The sequence below is a fragment of the Myxocyprinus asiaticus genome, chromosome 41 (genome assembly GCF_019703515.2).
Source record: "Myxocyprinus asiaticus isolate MX2 ecotype Aquarium Trade chromosome 41, UBuf_Myxa_2, whole genome shotgun sequence".
In the NCBI taxonomy this organism is placed as follows: domain Eukaryota; kingdom Metazoa; phylum Chordata; class Actinopteri; order Cypriniformes; family Catostomidae; genus Myxocyprinus; species Myxocyprinus asiaticus.
In genome coordinates this window covers 37,509,449-37,525,898 of record NC_059384.1, presented here as the reverse complement: position 1 = coordinate 37,525,898, position 16,450 = coordinate 37,509,449, and positions in this window count along the sequence as shown.

The following is a 16,450-nucleotide window of genomic DNA, read 5'->3' as shown; positions in this document are numbered from 1 at the left end:
GATTCCAGCTGCTCAATTCCTGTGTGGCAGAGCTGCTGCCAGATGGAACGGTTAGTGGCAGAGGAGAGTCCTGACATTCCATGTTTCCAATTTGAAGGGGATCCTTTTCTTATTTTGACCGCAGGGTGGAAGTCCCACTAATTTTTAGGCCACTTTTTCTAGGCCCTTGCCCTGTTGGGAGTGAGCAGTAGGGCTGCTCAGTCACACGGGGGTCTGCCGAAAGCAGCTGCTAGTAACCATATAACCCCGTGCCGCTGACGTGCAGGGTTCTAACTAGGAGCTCCCAGGCCATTCTTCCCTGCTCCCGCCACCAGGCACCCCATCACTGCCAGACTTTAAACGGATGTAAGGTCAGATATTGTACACCATGGTCAGAGGTGGAGACCGACGCAAAGAGGTTTTTTAGAGTGTCACAGGGGGTGCAGAGTCCCCAGTAGCACTATCTTCGCCATGATGAGGTAAATCCCGGTGGCAAAGGGGAAACACAGGATGACCAGTCCACCAACATTGCTGCATGAGGCTGCCTGAGTCCCAGTCTGTCGAAGGACTGCCTAACATGTGCTGCCAACACACTGCTTTTCTCTCAGGGTGTGCTCCCCTAGCCTTTGTCTCAATAGACTTACCCACAAGGCAGCAGGGCAGTGGCTGGCCATGAACAACCTCTGGGGACCACTGCAGCTCCGAGATTCCCCACCAAAGTTAGCCTGGGGCTGCAAAGCACCCAGTTACCGTGTGTGGCCTTGGAGAGGCCTGGCAGGAGTCTTGGCGAAGGAGAGGCTGTGTACTGGCAAGGGGGAAACTTATGCACAAGGCTGCTTCCCTGTTCATCACAAGGGCTAGCCAACAGCAGCAGGCTGTAAGCGAGAGGTTAGCAAGCAAACGGGTGCACTGGTGCACTAGACGCATCACATCACCCTGTGAGCTAAGCACACACACACACACAGATCATAAATACAACTGTAAATATAAACATTATAATAATAATTGAAAATTGAACCATTATCTAAATATAGCTGAACATGAATCTCATAAATATTTGTTTATTAAAACGGCTACCAGAGTGATTGTCATGGACATAATTTGATGTTGAGTTTGGACATGAACTTTATTACTACCTGCTGATGGAATCTCCAAACTGCAAGTGCAGGAACTGAGTTTGGAGTTTGCGCTGCAAACAGAAGTGCTTTTGAAACATCTTTGCGCAATGACCTATTTCTCAGGGAAATAGCAAATTGTGCTTTGGGCCTCTTCATTTAAATACACCCACAGATAGCACAAACCCTCCCACCCATGCCTACTTGCGCTTTTCGGTGGCATGAAAATGACACTTAGAATTAGCACTCCCACGACAATTGGATGAGACATTGCACACGGTCGTAGTGCATCTAAAAAATTGTTGACCAAAAACTAAATTTTTTCTGTGAAGTTTTTTAGAAAGTAGCTTAAAAGTAAAGTAATACGCAATGTGATTACTTTTGCAATGAAGTAATCAGTAAAGAAATCTGATTACAATTTTATAGAAGTAATTTGTAATGGATAACTTTTGTAGAAACTTACCCAACACTGAACGTATCAATGTTTATAATGTATTATAGGCTGTGTAATGTCTTTTCTGCTAAATGTAAACAGCAAAACAATTACTTAAACACAAAAGATTTCATGAAACAAAAATTGTCATATAGGCTACAGTAGGTAGGTGATATAAAACCACTTCTAGAGAAAACAAGCATTTGTGTAATTGGATGTTTGACTCAAAACATAGTTATGGAGATGTGTGACAACTATCTCCAGTCTCTGCTACATAATGTATATACTGTATGTAAGGTCAAAAGAGAACAGATGACAGTCTGTGGTTATGATAACAGACCAAAACACAGTTACATCTTGGGGAAAAAATGCAGCATTGCAAATATGGTGGATGTCATGCAAAGTAAGTTTGCATAGCAGTGTCTACAGAATAACAGTTCAGTGTACAGCTCTACAAATAGTGAAATTGGATACTACTAAAATGTAGAAAATAATGATATCACAATGGAAAGGCAGCTTAAAGTAAGTGCAATACATTTACATATTCATTTCAATATCTAAATAAACTATTTGATGTCTTCAATATTGCCCATATTGTTGCATTAGTCCAGTGTAAAGGGCTGTATGAACATAATGCAACATTGGCAAGGTATTCAACTATTAAATAAGGCAAAATAAAAACAACTTTATAGTTAATGCCTTCAAAACAAGCAGATGCCCTCTGTATTTGGATGGTAATTCTCTTCTCACACCATGATGGGATTCACAGAACACTACCGTTGCCGGAACAATGGAAAGATTTTCCTGTGTAAAATATGAAAATGACATGCAAAATTTATCTTAAAGGGTTCCAAAGCCATGAATAGACTCCAATTAATGCAAATGATGGGTACTGACACATAATATGATTCCAGAATGGAAACTCTGGAGAAATGTTCTGAGGCTCCCCCTGGTGGACAACATCTATTAATCGACCTATTTCATCATCTTTGTGCATTAACTATTTTTATGGTTTAGTAGTATATCCAAGACTTGTATCATTCCCATAATAAACAAATAATAAAATGCAACTAACCATATAATCATGCATAGTTAGAATAGTACAACGAATAGGCTTATCAATGATCAAAAGGGAGGAGAAAAAGATTCAAGTACCTTTTGTTGTTGATGCTGAAGGCTGTGCTTCCAGTCAAAGTCTATGGTATTTTGACACAAATTCACCTGTCACTTGGTAGATGTCAAAATGGATTGGTTGCATTACGTGCGCTTATCCTCAAAATCCATTAACAAAATTATGCAATGTAGAAGAAAATGACCAAGACTAAACTAAATATGGGTTCACTTTCTGCAAGGATAAACATTTGAATTTAAGGGCATTTTTGTTTAGTTTTGTACAAGAAACAAATTTAGAACAAGAGAACGATCATCAAAACTACCTTAGCTTTGACTAGTCATATTGTTCCTAACTCCTTTATAGAATGCAGTATTAGAAAGACACAGCTCTTGAATATATGTTGCCATCTAGTGGTGTGCATCCTCATGTAACCTTTTGCAGAAGATGATTAACTGGGATGAAATTGTTTGTTTGTTTGTAAAGAAAAACCTTAATCAGTATAAACCCACAAAAATACAGCATTAAACATTTTATCCAAGTTAGAGTGAGTTACTACTATATAGCTATATATTGCTGTAACTAGAGACTAAATGTCTCTTTTAGCTTTCATCTGAATTACATTTTTCAATGTGATCACAAATGATGACATCGCTCTTGTTGATGGGAATGGCAATAACGAGGTTGCTGCGCAAGTCATCAAAAAGTCCCTTTATAAGACCGTACGTGCGTTAGAACTTACACACTTTCCCTTTATAAATCCAAGTTAGCAGATGATTGTGCATGCATGCACGTGATTTATTCCCCACCCCATCTCCTCCTCAAAATAACAATACATGGCGTGTACAATGCCTCCTTTTACAATGTATAACCTAATCTACATAACAAATACCATATGCATATCGCCATCCAGACTCGTGACTACAGCTTTTAATGGTATGAGAAACCATGAACAGATGCCCCAAGTGCCCATAAGTTAGATGCTGGTGCTAAAAATTATTTGTTAATCTTTGTCATCCTTTAAAAAAGAAAATCTGTTCACCCGAAAAAATATGTATTTATTTTTAACTTTTTTAATTTTATATATATATATATATATATATATATATATATATATATATATATATATATATATATATATATATATATACACTGTATATGATATTAACTTGTTTTCAGAGAATATATCTTAAATATCCCTTGACAAATTTTTTTTTTATTTTTTATTTATTGTTGCATGCATAAATCTTTAATTTTTTTTCCAATTATTTTAAGGGTGTTTATATTGAGAATTTAAATATTTAATACTGGAAACAAAGATTATTAAAATTATTTTTACAGTGTTACTCTATTGTCTGATATCATTGCTTTACTAAAAGTGCTTTTTAAAAATAAATTTCATTGCGATTTGAGTCAGGTGAAGTGGAGCAGGCAGCATTTTATGGTCATGTTGTGCAGTGCTCTGCCTGTTCGCAATTGAACAATACTGTGTTTCTGATGAGACCTATGGACCCAGTCTCTCCAATAGTCTGTTCGACTACTGAAAGTTTCCGGCAGTGTCTGTTATTATACCATCTGTTTTACCAGACCATTTCACGTCAGTGTCAAGTGCGCATCACAGATCACTGTTTATTCAAATTACCTCAGGACGTGATTTCTGTAATAGAACACAATTCTGAGTGTACGGCCTTTGGGAACCAAAAACATCAAAAGCCAAGAAATACTAGCTGCCATTAAAAAAACGTTCCCTCTCTATGATATCAGGGGAAAGTCTTTCAAAGGCAGAGTGCTGCAGGTTCACCCATTCACACAATTCCAAACATTTGAACCCACTTAAAGTTATACAAATCTAAAACACAACATAGTATCACTGAAATCTAAGAGGTGACAGTGTTTCACCAGATTTGTAAGGAGGAACATTGTAAGCTGTGAAATACATACTGGCATTGCAGTGCACTATTATTGTTTCATCAAAATAAAAACTCCAGGTGAATACGACAGAAATGTATTACTATAGACCATTTTAAGGACGTAAACAATAACAAAGGAATTAAAATGTTACTGCGCATGTCTGGCCCTGACACACTTCTCGTAGTGGCATTTTTATAACCCAGAACTGTCAAAATAAAATGACTAGCATATACTTTTAGAGTCAAACGATGAGGTATTATTACCAGATCCTTTAAATAAGACTCTGAGTTAACATATGTTCTCAAAGAACATCTTTTAACTGAAGTGACTTATCCCGACAAGTTGTTGATACTGACCGCTAGTGATGTGTCACATTTATGTGTTTTGGTTCATGTTTTTCATGTCTTTTATTTTCAAGTTTAGTTCCTGTTCCCTCATGTGATCATGTCTTGTGTTTCCCCTGTTCATGTGTCTTGTTTTCATTGGTTCTTTGTTTGATTACTTTGTTATTAGTCTTGTCTTTTCATTGGTTTAAGTTAATTTAGTCTTGTTATCTTGTTTATTAGTTTAGTCTTGTGATTGGTTGTCTTGTTTACTTGTTACACATGTCCTTGTATTTAAGCCCTCATGTTTGCCATTGTCTGGTGTGAGGTATTGTTAATGTAACTTTGTTGGGCTGGTCTATGGTTAGTTCCTGGTTATAGTTAGTTTTTTTTTTTTTTGGATTCCATGTTTGTAAATAAAACTGCACTTGGGTTCATCACGTCATTGTCTCTTTGTCTGCCTGTTGACAACATTGTTAAATGATGGGAAGATTGGCTCATTTAACTGAATATTATCTTTGAATATCTTTCAGCAAAATGAACAAATCCTTATTCAAGTCATTTCATTCATTTGTCACGTGACAGCCACACCTGGATCCAGGCCTGCAAGAAAACAAAAATGTGTCAAAATATTAATAACTACAGTCTTGATCAACACAAAATAGGTGTTGTTTGCTATCGTAAAGCTTAGAAGCTCTACTTCACAATGCATTTAGTCATTTTGACCAAAACTGAACAAGTGCTTTGAAATTTGCTGACAAATCTGAAATGTTCCGATTTGATCATTTATGAAAAATGTTGCACTGTAAATATTGTCATGATCATCTGTACTTTGTGTGTGTGTGGAGGCGTGAAGAGACGTACATGACAACTTCAAGTCCAGTTAGATGTGAACTTTACTTTAGAAATGAAAAAACAAGTGATTACAACAACTGGTGTGATGCTCTTGTCCAGCGTAGATGGATTTGGTTGTTACCATCCACATCGGAGCCTGCAAGCAATCAACTGTCAAAAAACAAATGTAAACAAACAAACTATACTCCCGTTCCATGATGTAGTGACATATGATTTGCAAGAACTATGAAGAACATTTGATTATTATAATGCATTTAACTTATTACCTTAAACTTGTAACCCCATAACACTACCCCCTTTTTTAATTCCTGCAGAGCCCCTTCTGCATTAATGAAACTTTTAATTAACTTATTGACTGGCCGGTTCTCAGTCCATGTAACGTCTGGGGGCACGAACAGTTCGTAATCTTAGTGTTTTCACTTCCTTACCTTCAACAGAGTCACTACTGTAGCTCTTGAAGTGAGAAACTTAAGGCTGTTTAGGCTGCTTTCTTTTACCTTCAACAGGGTTGTCACTAGGTTGAGGAGGAATCTTTATCTCTGCTGGTGTATGCTGCTGCATGTTAGTTGGTTCTTCGGAGGAGTCTGCTCTGGATTGGTGTACTTGTGTTGTAGGAACTGCATCCAGGTAGGTATGTTTTCACTTAGGTAAGGCTGTAACTGATAATGATGCAACATCATCTCACTACGCTTGTCCTTAACCCTATAGAGCACTGGAACTGTAGCCCTTTTACTGCTTACCTTGATGAACACAAGATCACCCATGTGGTATGACTTCTCTCTTGCCCGCAGGTCATAGACTTTCTTTTGATGAAACTGTGTGCCACTTGGTGAGCATGCTGAAGACTAGCTTGTAGCTCCTGGATAAACTCAAGTACATCCTAAGCTTTCCATGTGGACTCTGTTGTTCTTAACCAGATGCCATGTGGCTGGAAGACCTCTCGACCCAACATAAACTGATTTGATTTGAAGCCTGTAGCAGAATGCACGGTGCTCTGGTAATCAGCAGTTAGCAGGGGAAGATGTTCATCCCAGTTCCTTTGATCTTGATTGATGTAGCACCGTATCATTTATAGCAATGTTCTATTGAATTGTTCCACTTGACCATTGGAAGCTGGATGATATGGTGTGGTTCTGGTCTTGGTTACTTGCAGCAGATGACAGACATCAGAAAACAAGACACTCAAAGTTTTTGTCCCGAAGTTTTAGACACTCTCAAAGTTTCGATCTGTGTGAATCTCAAGCGGTTCTCCAAAATGAGAGATGAAGTCAAACACCAGCCTCTTTGCTGTGGTTTCTGCTCCTTGTTCAAGGACAGGAAATGCCTCCACCCAGCGAGTAAACTAATCAATTATGACCAGTATATATCTATTCCCTGATTTTGACTCTGGGAATGGGTAGTTCTGCAGCTTGTCTCTGCCTGCAGGACTGGCTGCCTTGTAGGACTTGCACTGGGGACACTTCCCAACAAACAGGCAAATGTCATTTCATATACTGTACCAGTGATAGCATTGATGGATACACAGGAGGGTCTTTTCTTCACCTAGATGTCCAGCTGGTGTTGAATTGAGATAGGCTTGAAGAACCTATTTTTTTAGTGATGCAGGTACCAGTAATCAGAGGGAAGGTGCAGCCCCAGTAACAGTGTCCCAGCAGTAGTACAGAATTCCATCATGCAATTCCACCTGAGGCCAGCAGAGCCAGTATTTCCTGACAGCTGGATTCTGCAGCATGGCTTCCCCCTTAGTTGGCAGAGAACAATCAGACATCCATTTATGCAGAACGGAAAAGTCTGGATCAGCTAACTGTCCTTCTCTAAGGCTTCTCAAGTCCAAAGGTTGCAGCCAGTTGCTGGAAGGATCAGGGCTTTCATCATTTCCTGCACTGGCATGACAGAGGGTGCTGGTGAGAACATTATCATCTTTAAGTGAATGGGTTTGCCTAATGGCTAGGGGGATGATGTCATCAATATCCTCTTCAAATCTGGCCCATTGTTAATGGAGTTTCTTGCTAAAGGAGCAGCCTTGGCACGATAAGTTATTCAACTCTCTTCATGCTTGATAACAGTCACAGATTTCCCCTTCTGGAAACTTCCTAGACTAGTGGTTCCCAACCCTGTTCCTGGAGGCCCCCCAACACTGCACATTTTGTATATCTCACTTATCTGACAGACCCAATTCAGGTCGTAGAGTCTCTACTAATGAGCTAATGAGTTGAATCAGGTGTGTTTGATTAGGGAGAGATCCAAAATGTGTAGTGTTGGGGGGCCTACAGGAACAGGGTTGGGAACCACTGTCCTAGACAATGCATCAGCATTTGAGTGGCGGGTGTCCGATTTATGCTCGATAACAAAGTTGTACTGGCTGAGTTCTTCAAGCCACCAAGCAAGTTGTCCTTCTGGCTGCTTGAATCTGAAAAGCCAGGCCAGACTGTTATGGTCTGTACATAGCAGAAACTTGCAGCCTAGTAGGTATTGACGGAATTGCCTGGTGAATCTTAGTACTGCAAGGAGCTCTCTTCTTGTGACACAGTACCTCTATTGAGCAGGTGTGAGATTACAACTGGCGAATGATATGATTTTCTCCTTTCCCCACAGCATCTGTGAGAGCACAGACTCTATACACTGGTTTGAAGCATCCGTGTCAAGAAAAAACTGGCCTTCTGTGGGTGGGAATACCAGAATAGGTGCTTTTGTGAGGCTCTATTTGAGATGCTCAAATGCACGTTGCTGCTCATCCCCCCAGATGAAGTGAGTACCTTTCTTCAGCAACACGATCAAAGGGACAGCAATCTCTGCAAACTTTACAACAAACCTCCTATAATAATTACAGGGGCCAAGGCAAGCCTGGAGTTCTTGGATGTTGGCTGGGAGGCTCCATTCATGGACATCTTTGATTAGAGATGGATTGGTCCTAATTCCTTCACCACTGATGATATGACCAAGGAACAGGGACTTCATCTCTTAGAAGCTGGCATTTTGAGGGCTTTAACTTCAGACCATATTCCTGCAACCTTTGGAAAACTTCTGCCAGACACTTGATGCATTGCTCCACATCTTCACCGAAAATGATTATGTCATCGAGATAGATGAGCAAAGTATCCCACTGCAGACACCTCAACACCAACTCCATGGCTGAAAAGTGCATGGTGCGTTGTATACTCATATAACCCATATCTCGTCACAAAAGCAGTCTAGGACCTGTCCTTTTCACTCATCTCGATCTGCCAATAGCCTGATTGCAGGTCTGCTGTAGAAAACATCTTCACTCCACCTAAAACATCAAGACATTCTTTTATTTTTGGTATTGGATAAGCATCTTTGATGGTCAGGTTGTCGAGCTGCTGATAATCCACACACCACAGGATGCCTCCATGCTTTTTCCTCACAAGAACAATTGGGAAAGCCTTTTCGGCCCTTCACATACTGTTTTTTTTTCTTCGTACTGTGCTTTCATTTTTTCTAACGCCATCTGTGCCTGTTCAGAACAATCTAAAGGCAGGTTTCTCTCACTTTTTCTATCCTGTCTCTTCTTCGGTCTCACCCCAAGCCTTGTTTGTCTTTCTTTTTCTAACTCCACATGACCCTCCATCTGCATTTCTCCTAAACCTTCTACAGTTCCCTTGAGTATTGGGAACTGACCTTGGAGGTGGTTTAACAAGGACCTCTCCTTTTTTACTTATCTCTTTTTCTGTATCCTTTAGTATTTTTCTTGCCTGTCTTATATTTTTCAAAGAATTTTCTCCTTTTTGAACAGTGCTAGCACTTCTCTCTCTTTTTCCCTTTTTGGTTATCTCTTTTTACTTTTTTTATTTATTCTTATCTTTTTAGTTTTATAAATTTTTTTTTTTTATCTGAGTTTCCATTTCCTCGCACAACGCTACATCAAATGTCCCTTCCTTGGCCATTTTGTCATCATATCTTTGGTTCTCTTTTGCCATTTGCTTGAAAGCTTATCTATAAGTTCTCTACACAATCAATATTTTAATCCTAATATGTCCACAGGAGTGGCGGCCATGATTTTTCTTATAATACAACAAACCCTATCTTTAGGAAAAAAATATCAAGGTATACATTTTTGTAACAATTTCTATTTGTTCAAATAATATTTTTTATTATTTTAATTATTAAATTATTATCATTATTTATAAACCAATTTCCCTTATCTTGTTCTATAACATGTAATAATTATTATACCACATACATGTACAAATTTCCTATATGTTGTCAATGTACTTTTAGATCACTCTGCATCCAAATAGTGCCAAACCACTATAACAGCTGCTTTTTCTTTATTGAGTCTTTATTTCTTTCACTATTATTTTTACTTGGTATACAAAGAATGAAAAATTATTTTATCACCATTCATTTAGATAAATCATTAAATTTAGAGGATAAATGTATATCTTACTATTTTAATTTTATTTCCTACTACAATAAACTGCACCGCCAATATCTTGAAACAATTTTCTCTAATTTCTTTCACCTTCACTTTTTTCTAATACACACATACAAGTCCCTTTATTATTTTGTGGGGCTCAAATTCTCATACATACATATTCTCATACATACTTGTGCCCTTTTTTGAGCTCATACACTCATTCTTTGTCCTTTTATTATTTAAGGCTCATTCTCTCATCCACTCCTCTCAAGTGCAACAATAACTGTGCCCCTCTGTTTAGTCACACTCAAGTGATGGTCCAGGAGGCACCCACTGTCCACAAGATACATAATTTATTTTCTTATACATTCACAGATATACTCACACAGACAATTACACATACACTTTTCCTATTCTGCACTCCCTTGAGTGACATAAGTTCTGCTTTTCACTGATACACTTCCTCAACACAGTGAAAAGTAATGTCCTGCAGGATTTTTGCCTACCCGGTCAAAACCTCTGTGATTCACTTCCTCAACACAACAGAGCATTACCTGCAAGAATGTTTGCCTTATACTTTATCTGCTTTCATTTACTGCTATCCGTCAAGGCCCTCTTAACAGTCAAAATGGATCATTGCATGCAATTATTTCTTCTGGAATCAGAACCCTTTTATTCTTTTTGCACTTTAAATTTGGAGGAGCTTTTTGAGTGATCTTACCACCACAGGCAAACTCTGGCAAGCAACACAAACTAATTATATAAGCAAAGAATGCTTACCTTTTAGGTGGCCACCTGTTTGTGTTGCTCGTCCAGCCAGCCCGCTGTGGTCTTCTGCTCCTTTCCAGTCCCATCTGGGGTGACAATTTGTTGTGGCTTCCGCCACCACTGTGAAAGATCACTCTCAAAGTCTTGGGGTTTTGATGCCAGAAGATAGACTCTGCAGAGCAACTCCAGCAACTGAGTTTCTTCTCGCTTATGTATGATTTACTAAGGCGTGGCTAATACATGTCACTATTATCTATCATTTTGTTCTGTGACTCCAGTATATATTTTCTCTAGTGTCAAAACAGGAAACTCAGTTTACCATATGTGAGCACATTCCATTCCTACACAGGCCTCTACACAAACACACACAGTAAGTTACATGCTTGACTATCAGAAATAATTGTAGAATAAAATGTTTATATTTACATTGATTATACTTGATTAATTTATATACAACTTGATAAAAATATTCCACATTATGCCCAGTTGTTGATGTTTCCTTCCTTCAGAAATGGCTTTCCTTTTCATAGACGTGCCTTTGCTAAAGTTGGGAAAAAACTGCAAAATACCCCCTCCGTGGCTCAGGGGTGAAGAGCCTCTGGCGCCCTTCAGAATTTCTTGCCTGTCGTTATAACGGAGGAGCTTAAAGATCAGAGTGCGCGGCCTATTTCTGGTGGCGTTATCATCCGCATACAAGCAATGTGCACGTTCAATTTCAATCGTCTTCCACCACAAAGACGGTATCCACCTTGGGATTTGGGTCTGCAAAAACAGGATAGCATCCCCTCCTTCAGCTCCTTCACGTAAGCCCACCAACCTTAATTTATTTTATCTAGATTTGTCTTCGTAAAGATACAGCTTCTCCTGAAGTTCATCCAGGCGAGATTTGCTTGCAATCAAGTCCTTTTTGATATCTCGCACCGTAGTTTGCACATAACCAAATTTGTCGTTAAAGGATTTAACATCCTTTTCCAGCGAGTCAAGTTGGTTGGAAATTGTCAGTATTTCTTCATGCACAATCGAAGACATGCTAATCTTTATGCCACTAAGCTGTTTGTCCAGCATGTCAGTGATATCATCGTGCAGGCGATCATCCTCTTTCAGCTTTTTCTTGGATTGAGAAAATGGCAACTCCCATTTAGATGCCATCGAAAATGTCTGTGAAAGTACAACTACTAAAAAACTCGACTTAGCTGTCCCTACATCATTCTAAGAAATAACAAAGGACATTTGGGGTAGAGAGCGACAGATCTATGTGACCGCCATCATTTGCTACATATGCGCGCCTCTCGTGGGAGTATTTTTGACATACGTGGTCGTAATATCACATCAAGTTGGACAGATTTCTAACCAGCATGCATCTCTTGGTGATCACCGGTGATTGGTTCTGCACAGAACTTGCCAATCTCAAATAAGTCTTATGAAATGCATGCTGTTATTTCTTCAATCATTGGATTGGATCATAAGCAGAGAATGTGAAACATAAGTAGCCTACTGTCGTTCACATGTCGCATGTTTTAAAAAATACACTCTTTTAACAATTTAAAATGTTTTCACTGTAATGTTCTAATTACAAAATAGAATGTAGAAGATGAAAGTTGAGTTTTAAAATGTAATTTGATATCAAGTATGTGAACACTGATGAAAGTCTGGATATAAAACAAAGCATTTGTTTTTTTAGCCACACTCAAACGGCCCACCTGTTGGCCAGTGACAGTTAACAGGTTTAAAATGGGCGTGTAAGACGGCCTCTGTAGCACCCCCATTTTCACCTACAGTCACCAAAATTGGGACGTATATAGTTCTCCTCAAGCCATAGAACTTTCATAATTATAGTCATTAGGTCCACCCAACAGTAAGTCGGCCATTTTGGGTTTTTTTGATATTGCAGTCTCTGAACTTTTAAATATTTCTCCTAGGGGATTCATGTGACTGGCACCAAATTTGAAAATAATGTCTAATATCTCATTCACCGAACCAGCACAAACGTACATTTTTGTGGCACAAATGCAGCACAAACGAATGGTGTAGATTTGGTAATTGGTAATTTATTATATGGTGTGCCAACTTCACGGAAGTTACAAGCATCCAGTACGTAGTGGATTTAATCCAGTACATCACTGCGCTACAGGCTGCAGCGAGGACAGACTCAATAGGTTCGTTTGAGATGAGCAAGTTCTGTGCAGAACCGATCAATGGAGATCACCAGCAGGTGCATGCTGGTTAGAAATCTATCCGAATTGCTGTGATGTCATGAAGACGTATGTCAAAAAATGTCCAGTGAGAGCGAGGCAGCTGCAGTTGTAGCATGCAGGCGGCGCAGTTGCTTTTTCCGAGCTGTGCGAAATGACTGGCTGACGACTCATCTTAATGCTCATTGGCTTAAACAACCGTGATGTTTTATCTTCTAAAATGTTATAAAATATATTTTTTTTAAATATGTAATATCATGTTTTTATGTGTATAAATTGTATGTGAATATTCCCAAAATTCTGACACCGTACTGTTTTAGCAGTATAAAAAAATGAATGAATATTTAATTATTATCCTTTTATTTCTTCTTGCCAAATTTCATATTCATAGAAACTAATTCAGTAATCAAAAGCCCTTATTTATTATTTTTGAAAAAGAAAAGAGTACATCCAACCCATCTCTTTTTCAAAAAATACCAAAGCTCTAAAAACCGTCAACCTGTGCTTTATTTTTAAAATATTTTTGTAAGTGTTGTCTTTACACTTTTGTACCTGGCACATTTCTCTTATTTTTTTCTTCTTCCCTATTGTACATTAACTAATGTAAATCTATGTATCTATACTTTTGATGTTTGTTCTTGTTACAACTCCTTGCCAATAAAAAAAAAAAGTTGCATCCAAAGGCAGCATCTAATAAGTCCTAATGCCCTACCTACTACACGTGTTTACTCGAACTGTGCAGCATGCACACCTTCTTTACTAGTGAAGTTTTTCTTAAAACATGCACCCGAACATGATGTAGGGCCTCATGTATTCAGATAGAAGACAAAGGCAGGCCTAACACAGTCGTAAAACCTAACTCAGCCCCCACATACCAAGTCGTAAATCTTACTGATACAAATCGCGCCAAAATCAAACAAAGGGAGTCCAAAACAGACTACAAATCCCATGAAGCCTTGCTCACTAAAGGATCGAACTCTCAACTCCTATTGGATGAGGCACACAACAGAACGTCCCTCAAACCATGACATCATCAGGAGTAGAAATACCTCTGAAATGCTTCCGGGATTTGCTTCCAGCAACTTTGCTTGCAGTGGGTAGATGCAGCTCATCGCTGCTCTCAGGTGCAACCTCGTGGCACAAGGAAGTAACGTCCGACTTGAAACTGTGGCCATACAATCTCCATCTCGCTGGACAAGTTGAGATTACTCTGTGTTCAACCAAACACTCTTCCATCTTCAATCAAGTCGACATTTCTGATTTCTCCGCCAGCCCGCCGAGAATCAGCAGCCGTACGCCTGCCGACAGAGCAAGGAAACGGCCTCCTGTCATCACCCAAGCCTCGAGGAACCAAGTCTGAGTTAAAGGACGGATGAACACACATTCTGCATCCTCATGCGATTCAAGTAAGAGGTTTACATCTGGGCAGAGATAGAATATTATAGTGTGTTATTCTTGTGTTTCAAGGTTTTTGCTTGTACAGTTTACAGACCGCCATGTCCGCTCATTATTAATACTCAGGGTATTAATTATCACGAATTTGATTTGCTGTATTGTGGTTCAACCACATTGGACTGTTGTGCATTTTCGCCATCGCGGGTGAGACCGGCAAACTGAGTTTATCCATTAAAGAATCAAAGAACGCGGGACTGTTTATGAGCCGTCCACCGCGTCTCTGAGTGATAAACTAACAGCTGCTTTCTCTCCCACGATTGCGAAATCGGCTTTGGGGCCGTCACTTAATTCTCTCTCTCTCTCTCTCTCTCTCTCGTACTAACCACACACACGCACACGCACGACCCCTCACAAACATTCTGGCACACATTTTTGGCTTGTAGATAACTTCGTGCTAAAGCTCAGCTTTGTCCCTAAGCTATTGTACAAGCGGATACATGCGGTAACTGGTAGACGCCATTGACTGGTTTCTCTCTGCCCACATTCGCGGCCATATTCCCTGGCCGGAGGTCTCGCGTGACATACTCTGCATGAGAGCCACGTCCGCCATTTTGTGCGCGTCCCTCCTTACACACACTGACACACACACACTGTCACACACACACCTTATGTGTTATAGGATTATTTTATTTCCATATCTAATCATATCACTGTTTAGTTTGTAGTTGTAAGTCGGAAGTTTATTGACTGCATTGTATTGATTATTAATTGATATTACTGCATAAATAAACTTTGTTTATATTACAAAGAGAAGTGTTTTGGTTTGTTTTACATACGCCTGTGTCATGCTGACGGGATGTCAGTGCTCGGATTCAAACCTTCATTCATTGATTTTTTTCCCCGAAAATCAATATTCTTCGGATGTCGATTTTCCTAAGAAAACAATCTAATATTGAGACTGTTATATTATCTGGTTATTAGTCCCTGATTCCAGGGTGGTGCCCCGTCAATGTTAATCCTTATTAATATTCTATTGATTTTTGATAATTGATAATTATCTTTGATGGTTGTTGAATTTGAATGATCAATAAGCTAGTGTTCATTTTAATTAATGTTTCATCGATGTTAACAATTAATGATTATCTTTGATAATTGTTGATTTAAAGGATTAAAAAAAAGCTAACATTGATTCTCATCAATGTTCTATTGATTTTAATAATTAATAATTATCTTTGATAATTATTAATTATGGCTAATAACCAAACTTGCTCCTAAACGTAGCACACTACGTTTACTGGAGCCCCATATGAGGTTTTAATGAGTTAGATTCAATTGATTAATTTAAATATTAATTAATAACTACAGAAATAATTATTAATTATTTCTGAAAGTAACACTGATCTAAACAACCAGTAAAGCCCTACAATGTTAATCCTTATTAATATTGTATTGATTTTTGATAATTGATAATTATCTTTGATGATTGTTGAATTTGAATGACCAATAAGCTAGTGTTAATTTTAATTAATGTTTCATCGATGTTAACAATTAACGATTATCTTTGATAATTGTTGATTTAAAGGATTAAAAAGCTAACATAGATTCTCATCAATGTTCTATTGATTTTAATTATTCATAATTATCTTTGATAATTATTAATTATTGCTAATAACCAAACCCGCTCCTTAACGTAGCGCACTACATTTACTGGAGCCCCATATGAGGTTTTAATGAGTTAGATTCAATTAATTAATTTAAATATTAATTAATAACTAAAGAAATAATTATTAATTATTTCTGATAGTAACACTGATCTAAACCAGTAAAGCCCTACATCTTCATCAGAAAACGAAGACGTGGAACTATAGAGATCAAGATAGAATTCTTTAAAAGCATTATTAATATCAATGGCTGAGGTAAAAATTTCACCACCAGCAGATTTCACTGAGGGAATAGTAGAAAAAGACTCTCTCTGCTTTATATATCTAGC